At 34.9% G+C, this 15,208-nt stretch overlaps 1 protein-coding gene across 1 annotated transcript in view; it reads right to left on the reverse strand.

The window, feature by feature from the left end:
- The window catches only part of LOC126830754 (sphingomyelin phosphodiesterase), a 41,987-nt gene extending 32,587 nt beyond the window's left edge, over positions 1–9,400 (reverse strand). Inside the window, exon 1 of the mRNA XM_056102695.1 lies at positions 9,320–9,400. The gene's annotated coding sequence lies outside the window, so the exon portion shown is untranslated. The remainder of the gene's footprint in view (positions 1–9,319) is intronic.
- Between the last annotated feature and the right edge of the window lie 5,808 nt (positions 9,401–15,208).

Genomic DNA, 15,208 nt, shown 5'->3' on the forward strand with positions numbered 1-15,208 from the left:
ACCATCGGATGGTCTTGGGGTTTAATGGAATGAAACAATTTAATTTAAAATTGGATAATCGTAACTTGGTTTATTATCGTAACAGTGGTAGCAATGAAAATCAAGACTACGCTAATCATATCAACACTTTGCTCAGAATAGGGTAATTTGAATGAAATTTTCAATATATTCATTTTTATCTATTTTTGAAATATAGCAAGAATGGTCAGCGGTCAGCTCTTTATCTAAAACTTAAATTATATATCTTTTAATGTAGGTCATATTGTGGCTTCGCTAGAGCTTTTACAGGTTTCTACGAGGTGAGAGGACAGGAAATCTACACGTAATTAATGTAAATTGTAGATATTTAATAGGATTCTCTGAAAAATGCATATAAATATCGAGCAGATCGGATAATAATTACCACTAGAGCGTTAATGGAAATAATAGTTGAAATTCAATATGTTTCTTTATCACACTGACTGAACAATACATATACATTTTAAAGAGATAGGATGGTAAATTTCAAAAGTAAGCGAGGGCAATAATGCTACAGGAGCTATTAACTAACATTGAAATTTCACAATTCTTCTTATCACTAATGTAAACAGCATATATAGATTTTAAAGAGATCGGACGGACCCGTGATTAATTAACAATAGGTATTTGAAGTTTTGGTCAGCAAATTAACCCTTTAATGAGGTCTTACTACCAGACTACTCGTAATACGATATAGTTTATATTATGGTGAATGTCTTACTACCAGACTACAATAGCTTACATTATGGCGGGAGGGGGTGTATTGTATTATCTAAACAAGGGTGGTAGTTATTATCATAACATGTATTAAGGGCCCACATAAATAAACTGGCTTCAGGCCAGCGTATAATATCATATTTCGTTGTTATTTGGAAATAGTGTATTTAGGTCTAAATAATATGGTATAAAATGGGATGTCGAACAATTATTTTTAAATCAATCATATATTACACTAAGCTAAATTAAAGAAATTTAAATTAAGGAATGAAAATCCCTCGAAATAGTGAACCCCCTCTAGGCTCTAACCGTGGTAACTGATATCACGTGTTCTGTACAAACATCCCCGCCTTGAGCACGACATGCATCGAAACCTAGAGCTGTAGCCATATTTCCAAAACATCCAACATTTAATGGGGCAAGAATCACCGGGCGAAAGTTAAAATGCATCAGTCAGTTAACACAGAATTTATATAGCGCAAACAATACTATATACGATATTCCTAAGGCGCTTTAAAGTTTATGTGGATTTTTTTACTGTTTATTTTCGTCAAATAGATATGTGTCTTCAGACGTGACTCGAGCAGAAAAAAAAGGATATTAAATACATTCTAAGAAAAATACACCATCGTATATAATTTAAAAGACACGTGTTCATTTCAATCGGCTAATAAAGTATGCCGTTTTATGTTCATGGCCATTATCAGAATGTGTTTGCATGTATTATAATAGAAATACATAGTTTTCGCGGCTAACATTCATTCACCTCTTAAATTCATAAATAAATTATGTATTCTACAGATCATATTCTTTTATATGTATATAAAACGAAAGCAGATAAAGTAAAATACATTCCTCTCCACCGCTCTTTGAGGGCCCGATTTTGCCAAGCCTAAAAGGTATATTTACGTACCATAACTGTTCGATTTACCTGTATGTAAGTTTTGCCTAATCGTAGGGATTTTACATATAATGCGACATACAAGATGGCAGTCCCCTTATACAAAAAGGGCGGACTTTCGCTGATTAAAAGTCCAGTCCAGTTCCAGGGGCAGTTCGGACGGTCCTATGACATTATGACCATTGCAGCGGCACCATGAGTCTCCATTTTAATGTAATGAATGGTGTCAGTAAAGTAATATTCCCGCCAATTTGAAAGAATGTGGGCTGACGGAAGTCCAATTATTATTATATCATACTACCATCATCCAACTGTGTAATCATCTGGACCGGACTTTACTGGAGCATCTATTTGCCGTTATATTGTATTTGGTTCCGTTATTCAAATTGAAAGTGTATTGTTTCCTAGATTTAGCAACTGAGTTCACGCAGATATGAATCGATTGTTCGGGACATAGAAACCAGACAGTTTTCTAACCCATTTTATATTTTCTATTTAGATTTTAATACATGAATCGGCAGGGCACTTTAACCTTGCACTTGGATAACAAAAAGAGAGATTTTCCTGCAATTACTATTTATAGTTTCTCAAGTGAGAATTAAAAGGAACTATTCCTTGTTCGGCAGACACATGTTTGCTATAGATAACAACTAAAATAGCTCAAGCCTAGCACTTTTCCGTTACCGTACTAATTATTAATGCATCGGGAACTGCGTCCGGAGACAACGCCTATCCGTGCAAGGCAGATTACGGTTACATTGACAATATAGAAATATCACCCGTTTTAAAAAGTCCATCTATTTCAAGGTTAAACTGTCTTTAAGGTGTTACTTGAGAAAAAGACTATAAAGAAGCTATAAATATCTTGTTTACTTAATACTAATCGCACATGTCAATTTAAGACACTTCCTGGGTTACGTGTACGTTGTCAAGGAATCTATTTACACGATAATTTCAAATTTTCAACAATTTCCCCAAAAATGCCCGTTAATAACAGTGTTATAATAAATACCGTATCCAATAGGAAACCGTGCCATCCTCATTATAAAATAGATCTACAAGGGAAGTGAATTGTGCAAATTTAAATAATATATTTATTGATGTTATGTGGTACATGTTATTCTCATCTTGACCAGAGCATATCATTGATGTCACTGTATGGAGAAATGAAAACAGTGCACCACCGCACTAAAAAAAAAACACCGACTCTCACATTAAAAGGTCTGGGTTTATATTAAACTTGCCGGATTCGGTAAGGGTGATTGTGGATTGTCAAGTAATCGACATCCTGAATCTGATATTTATGATTTCGACAGCATCAACGCTATCACCTACATGGTCTTTGATCACATGTCAATACTGATTTGTTCGGTCGATTCAAAAGGATTGTGATTTGCAAAAATATTAAAGTGTTGTTATTCGATAAGAAATAAATAATGTAAAAATAATGTTTTATACTACACACACTTTGTGTCATGTCAGGATCACCTTGAACTTTATACCGCAATAATTACAAGGAAGAAAATTATCAAAGAAATGACAACGTAGGGGAAAATATGATTAGAATTTATTAACAATTGATGTTAAAATTCTTTCCGTTTTGAAAGTACAGTTAACTTTCGTATCACGAACTTGTAATCCGGAAGATGTGGGGTATATAATTTAAACATGAGTGTGAAGATTGTACAGACAGGTATATGAAATGAAATGGGGGTTCACGTTATGCTGTTCTGTCTCGAGTGGGCTTATGGCGACGGGCATACGACATACGACATGTAATGAGGGAAATGTTGCTCGGATAGTGGCACTACGGTCTACTATTAAATCTAATTCCAACTACCAAGGGATTTTTTTTACGTGCATGGCAATGTGTACACGGAACCTCCGTTTTTCGTCCCCATCCGAACGACTACACGTTGTCCATTGTCAGGCACTCTGACCTGCACTAGACTGGTATGAGTAAACGGTAATTATGCCGAATGGGTTTTCAGATTAGCCCCCCCCCCCCCAAACACCTTTAAATTAGTTGGTATTAGTAGAATAATTAACATAATTATATAAAGCCCGGGTTCTTCTCCGAATGCTAAATACAAGATTTGAAGTAACGCAGTGGGAATGTTCAGATTAGATGTATGCAAAATGTATGAGTTATTATTGCCATTTAAACGATTGATATTTTAATTTAAGACATTTATCGAATTTTTCAGACAAATACATGTACTTGTTCAGAGCTTGGATTTCTGATAATTAAACGAATCTATGGTTATTTTGAACAAGGTATTATTCTAAATTATTCACATATATTCACATATATAAGTTCTCAATTGGCGCTGCAGTCGAGACAGTTGCGGGGCCAGTTTGTTTTCTCCTGCGGAAACACCACTTTCAACTCGGTTGTCATAATGACACAGACTACATAAACAACCTCTAGTTATCCACTTATCGATTGTACCGTAAACAATAACACTAATAGGTACTTGTATATAATTCATGAAGGTCGACGGGATATTGCGTCCAACATTTGCAAATATATGGTGTCTGTGGTAGCTAATGCGAATCATTAGCATCTGTACGGCATAATACAAAATGTTCTTACAGTCTCAACACAAGCTGAGAGAGAATGCGGTGTGACGTCCATTCGACACAAACAAGGTCATTTCGGGACTAACATATGGTTCAATTTTATTTTAATAATTGTATCTAGGGGTATTTAGCAGTGGGGGGAAATCGGAGGACCATGAGTAATCCCACGAGGTTGAACATGCAACCCTACTCCTTATCAACGGGGAATCGAAACCATGCCCTTGACTTAATGACAAAACTTTAATAATCTAAAGCTCACAGCTCACGCCATTCAGCCACTACCACCCTCCATTTGATTGAATCAAGTACGTGCTAATCCTTCTTATTAATAATAAGTCAACAATATATATAGAGAGAAAGAAATGGGGTTTAAGGTCTGTCACAAAATTGGACCTTTGGTTTTTTGGGGGGCGGATTGACGGTCACTTATAGTTCACATTAACAAAAACATAGTATAATTTAAATATCTATATCTAACTAAAATACAATATTAATACAATTATAATATAAATACATGTAATTATTCTCCAATGAGTTCATTATATCACTGATTGAAACAGCACGACGAACAACCTTTCTAGGTTGATGAAAATGACGATGAGTTGGTGGTAAACGCGCACACAGCAGTCACTAAACTAAATATTTGACTCTCCGCAGCAAGATGATTAAGATAAGGTTGATGAGTTATTCATGTAGATCTTTTAATCACCATAAAATAAATAACCGGAACAGTAACGAGCAGAGTAACAATATAGTAACACTATCCGTAGCACATTAACATTATCAGAAACAGAAACAGGTCACCTATAAAACACAACACAATGTTTAACAAATAATCAAAATATTTCTACATTTCCACGATTATCAACATTACAAAAATCAAACAATAATTCCAAGTAAATGTACCTATTCTTACTCATTAATCAAGAGATTACCATTATAAAGACACACAGTCCAAACCAACGAGGCGCACAGTCTAACACCCATTTAGTTGAAATATCTATAGGAATGATTCATGAATAATGATCAATGAATACTTATGATTCTCCCAAAATCCATCATTAGAGTGAATAAATAAATTCATATCTCCCACCACGTAAACAACAGTTTCACTCACAACCAATCAAACCACGACAACAAAACAGGCAGTCCACATGCATTCAATGCAATCATACCTGCAACCAGACATGTGAATTACTCAACCTTGGCAAATATTAACTATCATACATCTTACAAATAAACAATAAAGTCAAATGTTTAAAATTAAACTTTATTACCACAATCTGAAAACATGTTCACCAGTTGTCATAAACTGTAATAAAAAACAATAAGATATATACTATATTTATTAATGTACAAATACTTGTGACCTTGAACCATTCAGCAATACCAGCGTTAATATGTATTATTTGGTACATCCACGGCAATATATATTAACGCTGGTATTGCTGAATGGTTCAAGGTCACAAGTATTTGTACATTAATAAATATAGTATATATCTTATTGTTTTTTATTACAGTTTATTATTTGGTACATCCACGGCAACTTGTCTGCGATATCACCTCGGTGGAAGCGGAAGTAAAATACAACTAACTAACAACAACATCCACAGCAAACTATATTGTAAACTATTTTTTTTATCTAATAAAGATATTGTCATACATGACAAAGTCCACTGGACACAAACTAGGTCATTTCGGGACTAACACATGGTTCAATTTTATTTCAATAATTCGCTTGCACCTAGGGGTCTTTAACAGTGGTAGAAAACCAGAGGACCCGTAGAAAACTAACGAGGTTGGACAGGCGACCCTACTCCTTGTCACGTACAATGGAGAATTCGAAACCACGCCAGTTGACTCAATGACAGACGTTATGATAGAGCTCGCACGTGCTAGCCATTCAGCCATCTACCCCCCTCCCCTCAACGATATATCAGATATCTGCATACAATTTCGAAATGGGCTTGTGAAGACAAAGTACATACCTGAATGCATTTAGTTTCAAATTTCAATTCGTTAATGTTTTACAAAGTTTACATATACAAATGCGTATATAACGACTGATCGACAACAATACATCAATTGAATGCAAAATGAAATGACATAATTTATTCCATAATCTCTTTATTCCATTCTTTGTCACGATTTCCACAATGTTGGTCCTTCCTATCCTATGTAATATATCATATATATGTATGGATATTCAATATTTTCAATATAAGACACAGCCAATATAAATTTCAAGGTCATAGTCAAAGATGGCGAGCATGTCCTTATTTATGAATGAAAACGTCCTTCAAATGTGACAGATTCATTTTGTCACTGGATTTCAATGGGGATGTCTTGTAGAAATAGTGAAAGAGATTCGTGAGTAAAGGGTCACATTCTAATCTGGATGTCCGAATTGAACTTACTTTCTCTTAATGATAATTAGACATTTTAGCACGTTGATGTGGTTGTTCCAAACTTACAGTCAAAGTGACACCTTTTCCAGATGCTAACCATTACATATATTTACCCACCTCAGCTTCTAAACCACTTAGGATCGTAATATAGGTGTCTATAAACCTACATCTTCATGGTCACGAGGAATACAAATGTACCATCTAGAAAAAGCAACATTTCTTCCAAAAGTATTATAGCGGCTATCTTGGATTTTTAAAAATTTCTGACGTGTCACATTAAAACCTTAAGAGATGATTGACTAAAGCATAATACCGGCTTCAAGTAAACTACATATTGCGTGTACATTATAATAGGCATGGGTCGAGATAATGTTGAATATAATATAACGATACTATATTCAATGTAAGGGTTAAATCTGCCGATTGAAACCAAATGAACTCTCTAGAAAATCGGATGACTGAGACATATCTGTCATATCTTCGCCAAACGTTAAAATGGAAAATCGAGACTTGATTAAGATGGACCAATATTGAAGTCTCATTCGTGTTTTTAATTTCAAATATTATGGATAATACTAAGTTAGAGGTTTAGTCCCTTCAAACTATTATAGAAAGAACAACCAGCTCTTTATCTAAATCTTGCATAATGTTTCTTTCGTTATCTATTATATCCGTTCAACGATTCGGATCACTTTTCTTATTGTGAATTTCCATGGTGGTAAATAAATAATGAATGAATTATTGAGTTCATGGGAAATTATTAAAATAAGTAAATACACGATAAGAAAGCGGCCAACGACAATAGTGTTGTTATCTTGGGAATGGCTTAATACAAAGGTGGGATAGGTAAACCATAAAAGTTATTTTTACTATTGGCCTATACCTAATAATTCGCTACATGTATGATTCTTCAACAGTGGGGTAGGACCCGTAGAAAATCCGAGTAGTAAGTCAGGCGACGTTACTCCTTGTAACGTACAAGTGTTGGATCGAAACCACGTCACTTGACTTAATAACAGACCTTGTGATCTAAAGCACGCGTAAGACCATAAGCCCTGAATTTCAGTCAGGCTTGAAAAAAAAGTGGCTAAGTGGGTAAGACGCTGGCTCGCTAGCCTGGAGATCGAGTGTTCGATCCCTGCATTTGCCGAGAAAGTTCATCCAGATTTTCCGGCGTGGTTCCCCCTTGTCAGTGATGCAGGACGGAGGGCCTGACAAGGACAGCTGTCTAGTCGTTCTGATGGTACGAAAAACCGAGGTCCCGTGTACACATTGGCGTGCACTTAAAAGATCCCTTGACAGTTGGAATTCGATATAAGAGTAGGCCATAGTGCCGCTGTCCGGGCAAAATTTCCCTCATAGCACACTGTATGGCGTATGCCCGTCTTCATTAGCCCAATTCGGAGCAGAACAGTAGGACGTTAAACCCCATTTCATTTCATTTTGAAAAAAAAATGTTTTGTAGACAGACACATCCCACTGCTAGTAATTAACGATAATTAGTGCAGAATAACCTAACACGATTTACAGCTATTTTAAAAAGTTGACTTAATTAATAATTTTATATCATAATTTCTAAAACTTTCCACGACGCATAGGAATAACAAACACTACTAAGCCTATTTATATATGCTTTAGAAAAAAGTCAAAGGATATAATTAAATGTCACGTTTTGGTGATTTATAAGGTAGGTCGACAGATTAAGTTAAGATAAATGTATAAACACATAAGACATTTCGCATTCAAGACATTGGATATATAAAACACTCAGCAGGTAGCAGTGCATTTTAAAGGTACAAAACCAATAAGTATATTTTACAACAAGCGGTTGCCACGCAAATATGTTCACATTTTTTAGTAGATGGTTTGAGCCGGAAAATCAATAGGTATTGTCCTCTCATTGTTTTCGGAAAAGGGGTGTAGCCACGGGATGAAATTTCACGGATCGCTAAATATCACAGGATTCGTCCTCTCATGACCCCAACGCTATACACACCCAATTTGAAATTGCGATAACAATGTGTTTTTGGAAAAGGGAGCATACCTCCTGAAGAGAAGGTCCTATATGCGCACCAAACTCAAAGTCATCCCAGATCGTTTGACCCTTAACATATATTTTAAGCTTTATCTTAATTTCACATCTACTACATGCTTTGTCATGACTTGCATGAAGAAAATGGGCCATTTTAACGAGAGATTGCTACGAAAATCGAATTCATCCGTAATTTTGGTGCAAAAACAAATAATTATTTGAACGTTAATGAAAATCGGAAAATCTTGGGCAATATTCCACGAAGTATGCGTTACGATATGCGTCAAAATCTTACCTATCCAATTGGGATATAAACATACATTTTCAGTTTAGCAAGGGGCAATCATCGAGGAAGATACGCCCCTAGACTTGTCAAAATCGAACCCATCCGAGATCTAAGGAATGCAAATCGGAAAAAAATTGCAGACCTGTGGAGTGTCTACAAACCAACGTGAATCGACGGACAGGGTCGACTGCATAATACGTCCACGTGAAAATGTTTGGGTATAAAAACGAATTCCATTCTTGACCTCTTGACAAATATTATACCTTCCTGTTTATGTGAGTTGAGCTCGTGTTTCACCTAATGCAATTTTGTATATACGTTTAACGTTGGTATTTTATTCTTTTCCATTATACATCTGATAAAACTATACATACCATATCTCGCGTGTAGTTACATGTATATTGCTACATTTTCAGTGTTTCTATCAGTGTTGAATCTAAGTAGGATAAACAATTTTTAAATATTTCTTTTTTTTAATTGCCGCTTTTAAAGATGCCTTCCAACATACAGATTGTCTGATTTGGTGATATATTTGGACTAAAACATACTCCAACTAATCTATCTATCCATAGTTTGCTGCTCCAAATCCCTCTCAAAACAATTTAATCACAATAAACCCACCCCAAGCTGTAAAACTCTATTCTAAGCTGCTTTGTTTGCCATGTGATTTGATTGAGGGAAGGATCTATTTCCTAGCTTTTATTTCTAAAAAAATATATATCAAAGTCTAAGTAAATTCTTGGATTATCCTTTGACAACTTCTTTTTTCGCCTTCGCAGAGTCTACAGTACGTTTGTCTCTCACTGTTCTCATGATTGCCAATATATATACAGGGGCGGATCTAGGAATTTTGAAAAGGGGGGGGCCGCCGCAAAATGAGGGCACTGACCGCGGAGACGGGGCACGCCGCTCAGCGGGGATTTTTTTTTTTGGGGGGGGGGGGTGGGCAAGAAAATTATCCGTCATTTCCTTGCATCTGTAGCCATTCCAAGAGCTATTTGGCTGATATTTTCGTCTAAGTAAACGTTCGGAAATCGTTGAAAAAGAGCCTTAAAAAAGCCAGTTGAACATGCGGCTCGAAAATTGTCAAGGGCGAGCGAGGCATTATGATGGGAAATAAAAAGGAATCTATTCCCTAGCCACTTCACTATTTAAGCCTTGTAACTTGTACTTTGTATTGTCCACACATGAAACAATGCTACATCAAGTTGCACTCATGCGCGTCGGTGATGGACATGAGTGTATACGCCGTCGATTCCACAAGATGTCTGTCTATAGTCACTCTATAGGATTAGGGCACCGTCAGCTAAACAACAAGAATTCGTTTGAAAGTGGAAACATTAATTAGACCAGTGTACTTGTGTTTTTGAATCGATGGTTTGAGTCATTTGGGATCCCTGCAACGGGTTGGGAACGGACATATTTGGGTCTGAGAAAAGGCACTTTCAGCAGTAAAAAAGGGCACTGTCGAAAATTAGGGGGGGGGGGCGAGCCTTGAATCCGCCTCTAACATGCTGTTATTTTGGTCTATGTCCATAAACTACATGTCTGGAGTTTGAGAAAGAAGAAGTTTCCGTACAAGATACGAATCAGACTTCATTTGGATGTATGGTAATGATAATGCTAAATGCCGTACATCCTTTCTGTGTTAAAGGACGATATTGGCGTCAGTCATTATCACATATTGTAATAGAACTGGTTAAACACGTTCCAAATATAATTTTAACACAGAGGTTATTGCTACGATAGATGGGTTATAAAGATTTCATAGATAATGAAAAACGAGAAAAATAGAAATAGTCCATACAATCCCTTGTTTTTATTCATTCTATACTTAATAAAAACATGGTAATGCACGGACTTTTTCTATTTTTCTCGTTTTCTCTTATCTAGTGACAGTCAATTATTATATATATATGGATTTAACTCTGTTTTGTAACACACACAGACAACGACGTTTCGCAACACACAATAGTTATATCCATAATTTACCTTATCTTTCTTTTTGCTGTGAATGTTTAGACCCTACTTCTTGATGGAAGATATTGCTTGTTGGTTGAGCATATGTATGTTTATTAAATTTCAAATTTCATTACAATCATATTTATATATTTTTACCTTGTCATTTTTTAATAAGATATTTTAATGAAATTGCCATTTTCAATTCATTCACTGTGCCAGATAATGTGTTGTCATAAATATCATTTTAGGCACCGAAATTATTAAGATCTGCCGGTCCCGAGTTCACAAAACATTCGCAGGCTTAAGTTAAGAATTTACTCACAATTGTTCATCTTGTTTTAACTAAAATATAGCGCTTTACAAAACTTGAGTTGTTTTAATGTATCAATAAGAAACTATGTGCAGAGATTTTTGTTTCTGAATTAAAGATATTTCTCATATAAACAGTGATGGAAAGTTGAGTAAATTCTTAACTCAAGTCTGAGAATGCTTTGTGAACCCAAGGCCTGATTTGTCTCCTTTTATGAAGTGGGGCAATATCTGCTTTCTCCAACAACATGAATTAGTTATATTGGCTGTAATAACATTGCATCCAAACATTTTAACATTTCCGAATCCAGGCCTACTGCTTTACTACTTTTTTATCTATCTATTTCTTTTATAACGTCGTTTATTGCAAATAATTTGTCTCTTATCTGGGATTCTTCAAGATTTTCTGGTAATTTATTATTTTTACCGTTGCTTTTTGCCAGATTTAGCGCTTATATTTGGTTTTATTTTGGAAGCATATTTACTGGCCATTTCATTTGTGAAGAATTTATTGATTTCCTGATTAATCTCTGCAAATATCTACCAAGGAAAATATACTCTCGAAATTGTAACTCTTTCGGGATCAAATAAACTCATTGAAACGACTTAGTGCAATTATTATACAAATAACAATATGAGGCTAGTTTTCCAAAATAAATAGGTATTGTATAACGTTCATTAATTACTAGCATTTCGTATTATAAAACATCGAGCAATCAATTCTCCCTGTAAAATGAAAATGTTCATAATCGAACTTGGTCACGGTATTGATGTAATGACACTATTCTGCAAGTTTTGTCATTCTCAGTTAATTAGAATAAGAGTGTTCCAAAGCTTCGACGTGCTCATCATCCGAATTAGTCAAAGTATCCATGGAATGAGTTTCATCACTCTGGTTCAATTAGAATCAAGTTACCGTGTTTCAAATAATCGAAATTGCATACTTAGCTTAAAGTAGCTAAGTCTTAACTCAATATCATCCACAGACTCCGACATTGAAAAGACGAATTATTTGTCAATTTAAATCAACATTGATGTTGTGATCTAACCGGGAATAGATGGGCTTCTGATATCCAATATTTAAGACAAAGTAAAGAATTTATCATTGGTACACAAATCGTGAACCAGAATGCGTTTCAGCGCCATTTGTAACAAGGGACTCGAAGAACGGGGCTAGACATATTCTACAAGTCATGTCAAACGGTGACCTCATATTCTTATCTGGAGAACATGCGCAATAAATACTACGGGTGTAGACTGGAATAACCAGACGTTGGAGATTGCCATTCGATATTTTGCCGAACATAACTGACTTGAAATAAGAGTAAGAAGGGAAACGATTGAATGTAAATCAGTTTATATACATTCATATTACATTATTATATGTGTTGCAACCAATTTGTGTCAATTTTTAGGTCCCAAATATTAGCGATTTAGCTCCTTTAAGCAAAAAATGTTCATCATCATACTCGGTCAAGACATTCATCTCACCGCCTAACCAAAATTGTACATTATATCTCTTACGCTGTTCACTTGCTACATTCACGTCTCTTGAATATCAAAGCTTGTGAATCGATGCAGTTGACGTTTTGTTCTGTAGATTCCATAAACATGGCTCCTAACCATTGTACTTTGTACTTCCACCTGCTGTCCACAATAAAAAATTCTTTTCTAAAGAAATTAAAGTTACCAGATTGTTTCAAAGTTGCTCCAGATACACCCCTTATCAAAAAACATCCCTTGACCCGAATCTGAACAAGAACTACGTTGTAGACTGGCATCAAACTATATCAAAACTGCTTATAAAATGTACTGCAAAACAATTAAAAACAGCCATAAATGAAAATAATATTATAGAAAAGTACCCAAAACTAGTTTATTGAAAGTTTCGAATGACATTAAGGTGTCCAACGCAACGATAGTCAAAATTGTGCATCATTTGTATTGTTAGACCTATCGGCACTGCTGACTATATTACATAAAATGTCGTCAGGTTTCCTGTATTATCAAAACAATAAACGCTTTATGGATTTTACATTATTATCTGGTAGGCCACAGTTGTCCAGTTCTTCTCAACAATATGAGCAACAGGATGTATTATTCTGTGTTTCTCAATCTATCGTTAAAACAACTGTTAAACATCAACTGTAAATAGTCGGTCAGTAAACAAAGCTGGAAAATATGGCATACACAAAATAATCAAATCCATGCCGATGACATACATTTGTACAAATAGCTTTTAAACCCACTGACACAAAACAAATTATCTGAATCACAGCTATTAAAATATGTATATGAAAAAAAAACCAACTTAAAAACAATCAGATTGTGAAAAAAAAGAATAATAACAGTAAGTTCTAATGATCACTTTAAGAGTTTTTGCCCTTAATCAAATACAGAAAAAAGTGAACGCTCTATCTCTGGGCGAATGCGGTCTACTATGTCCTGAAATGTGATCAATTACTGGGTTATTTTACATGACAATGTAAGTATACCGGTATGTTTTTTATGTGTCATAGGACAATGCCCATACAATTGTGACGTGATATGTCATATAAAGTAGTTCTAGTTATACATGTGACGTTTATCTGGTGTTTTAATATCAGATAGCTTCATTTGTCAACACGGTGTTTTTAGTAGATGAATAATTTGAATATCGGTACAGGGATTCTTAGAAAACAAGTCGGCTTTAAAATTGAAAAAAAAATTTCCAATCCTTTTTAGCACCCGTTAATGAACAAAATATCCCATGCCGCATAAAAGACCCGAGTCTATTTCACTTATAAACGCCCCCTCCGCCCCCAGCCTTAGGTAAATCCGGCACTGCTGTCTATAATTCATATGCATAATAATGCCAGTAAGAAAAATAAAGGGCAACCATGTTTGCAAATATACGTTGTGGGGATCTGAGGCAGGTAAACAATATTTCCAGTTTCATATTATAATTCCATAATTTTGACCTAACTGTCATGTAAATTAAAACAATCCTTTGGTCTAATATTAAAACATAATCCTTTGGTCTAAAACAACTGCATTTTTAGATCTTAAATAAATTTTATTATAATTTCAAACAGTACATGTCCAAATTGTAGATGTCCACAGAACTTGGTCCTTTCTTAGTATTAATTTCGCAGCGGTGGCAAGCAGGATACTTTAATAGCTCCATAAGCTCAAAATGAATAAACACAATATTGCAATTCACCCAGATCTTATTTTTCAAATATAAGTATTCTGTGATGATGTCACTAATAAAAAAATTCAGTATTTGAAAGCCTTGTATTTTGCCATTTTACTTGGATTCAAACACTTACAGTAATATAATTGTATATATTTTCTTTAATTTGTCTTCAAATCAGATTTTATCAGAAGAAAGCATATTCTATCAGTCAGAATACTCAAAACCTTGAGTGGCGTGGCAGTGATCTTTTAAGGGGGTGGGGGGACGTGGGATTCTCTCTGGAAAAATCGATGGAACTGGACATAGTTTTATTGTTTGTACAGAATCAGCACAGATAAGAAGTAATGTAATCAGTATAAAATCTTGTAGGAATGTTTCTAATTAATTATTCATGAAAACAAAGCTGGCTTTAATCATTGCTTCGTAATCGACTGTTTGTCTATCACAAGGATGTAGAACACAAGGATGTTAATTCCTAACCAAATAACAACCGTCTTCAACTAATATCCTTGTAAAGGTCGGTCATGATGTCATCCAAATGTCGCCAAACTTTCCATTACTGAACAGGGAAATTTATGTGATTGTATTTTATAATGTTTTATGTTTTATTTGATATTAATCTGTATTTTAGAAATAGTGTCTAGTATGATCGAGCAATATACTTTTAAATTAACCTTTAAATGAATAATATGTAAATGCCTTGTAACACTTTAATAAACACCACTTCTTCATTCATTAAAGCAGATTTTATACCACTAACAAATACAACTGTTTCTAAAGCAGTGGTGGCAGGCATACAATTTTATCAATATCA

The sequence above is a fragment of the Patella vulgata genome, chromosome 8 (genome assembly GCF_932274485.2).
Source record: "Patella vulgata chromosome 8, xgPatVulg1.2, whole genome shotgun sequence".
Classification (NCBI taxonomy): Eukaryota; Metazoa; Mollusca; class Gastropoda; family Patellidae; genus Patella; species Patella vulgata.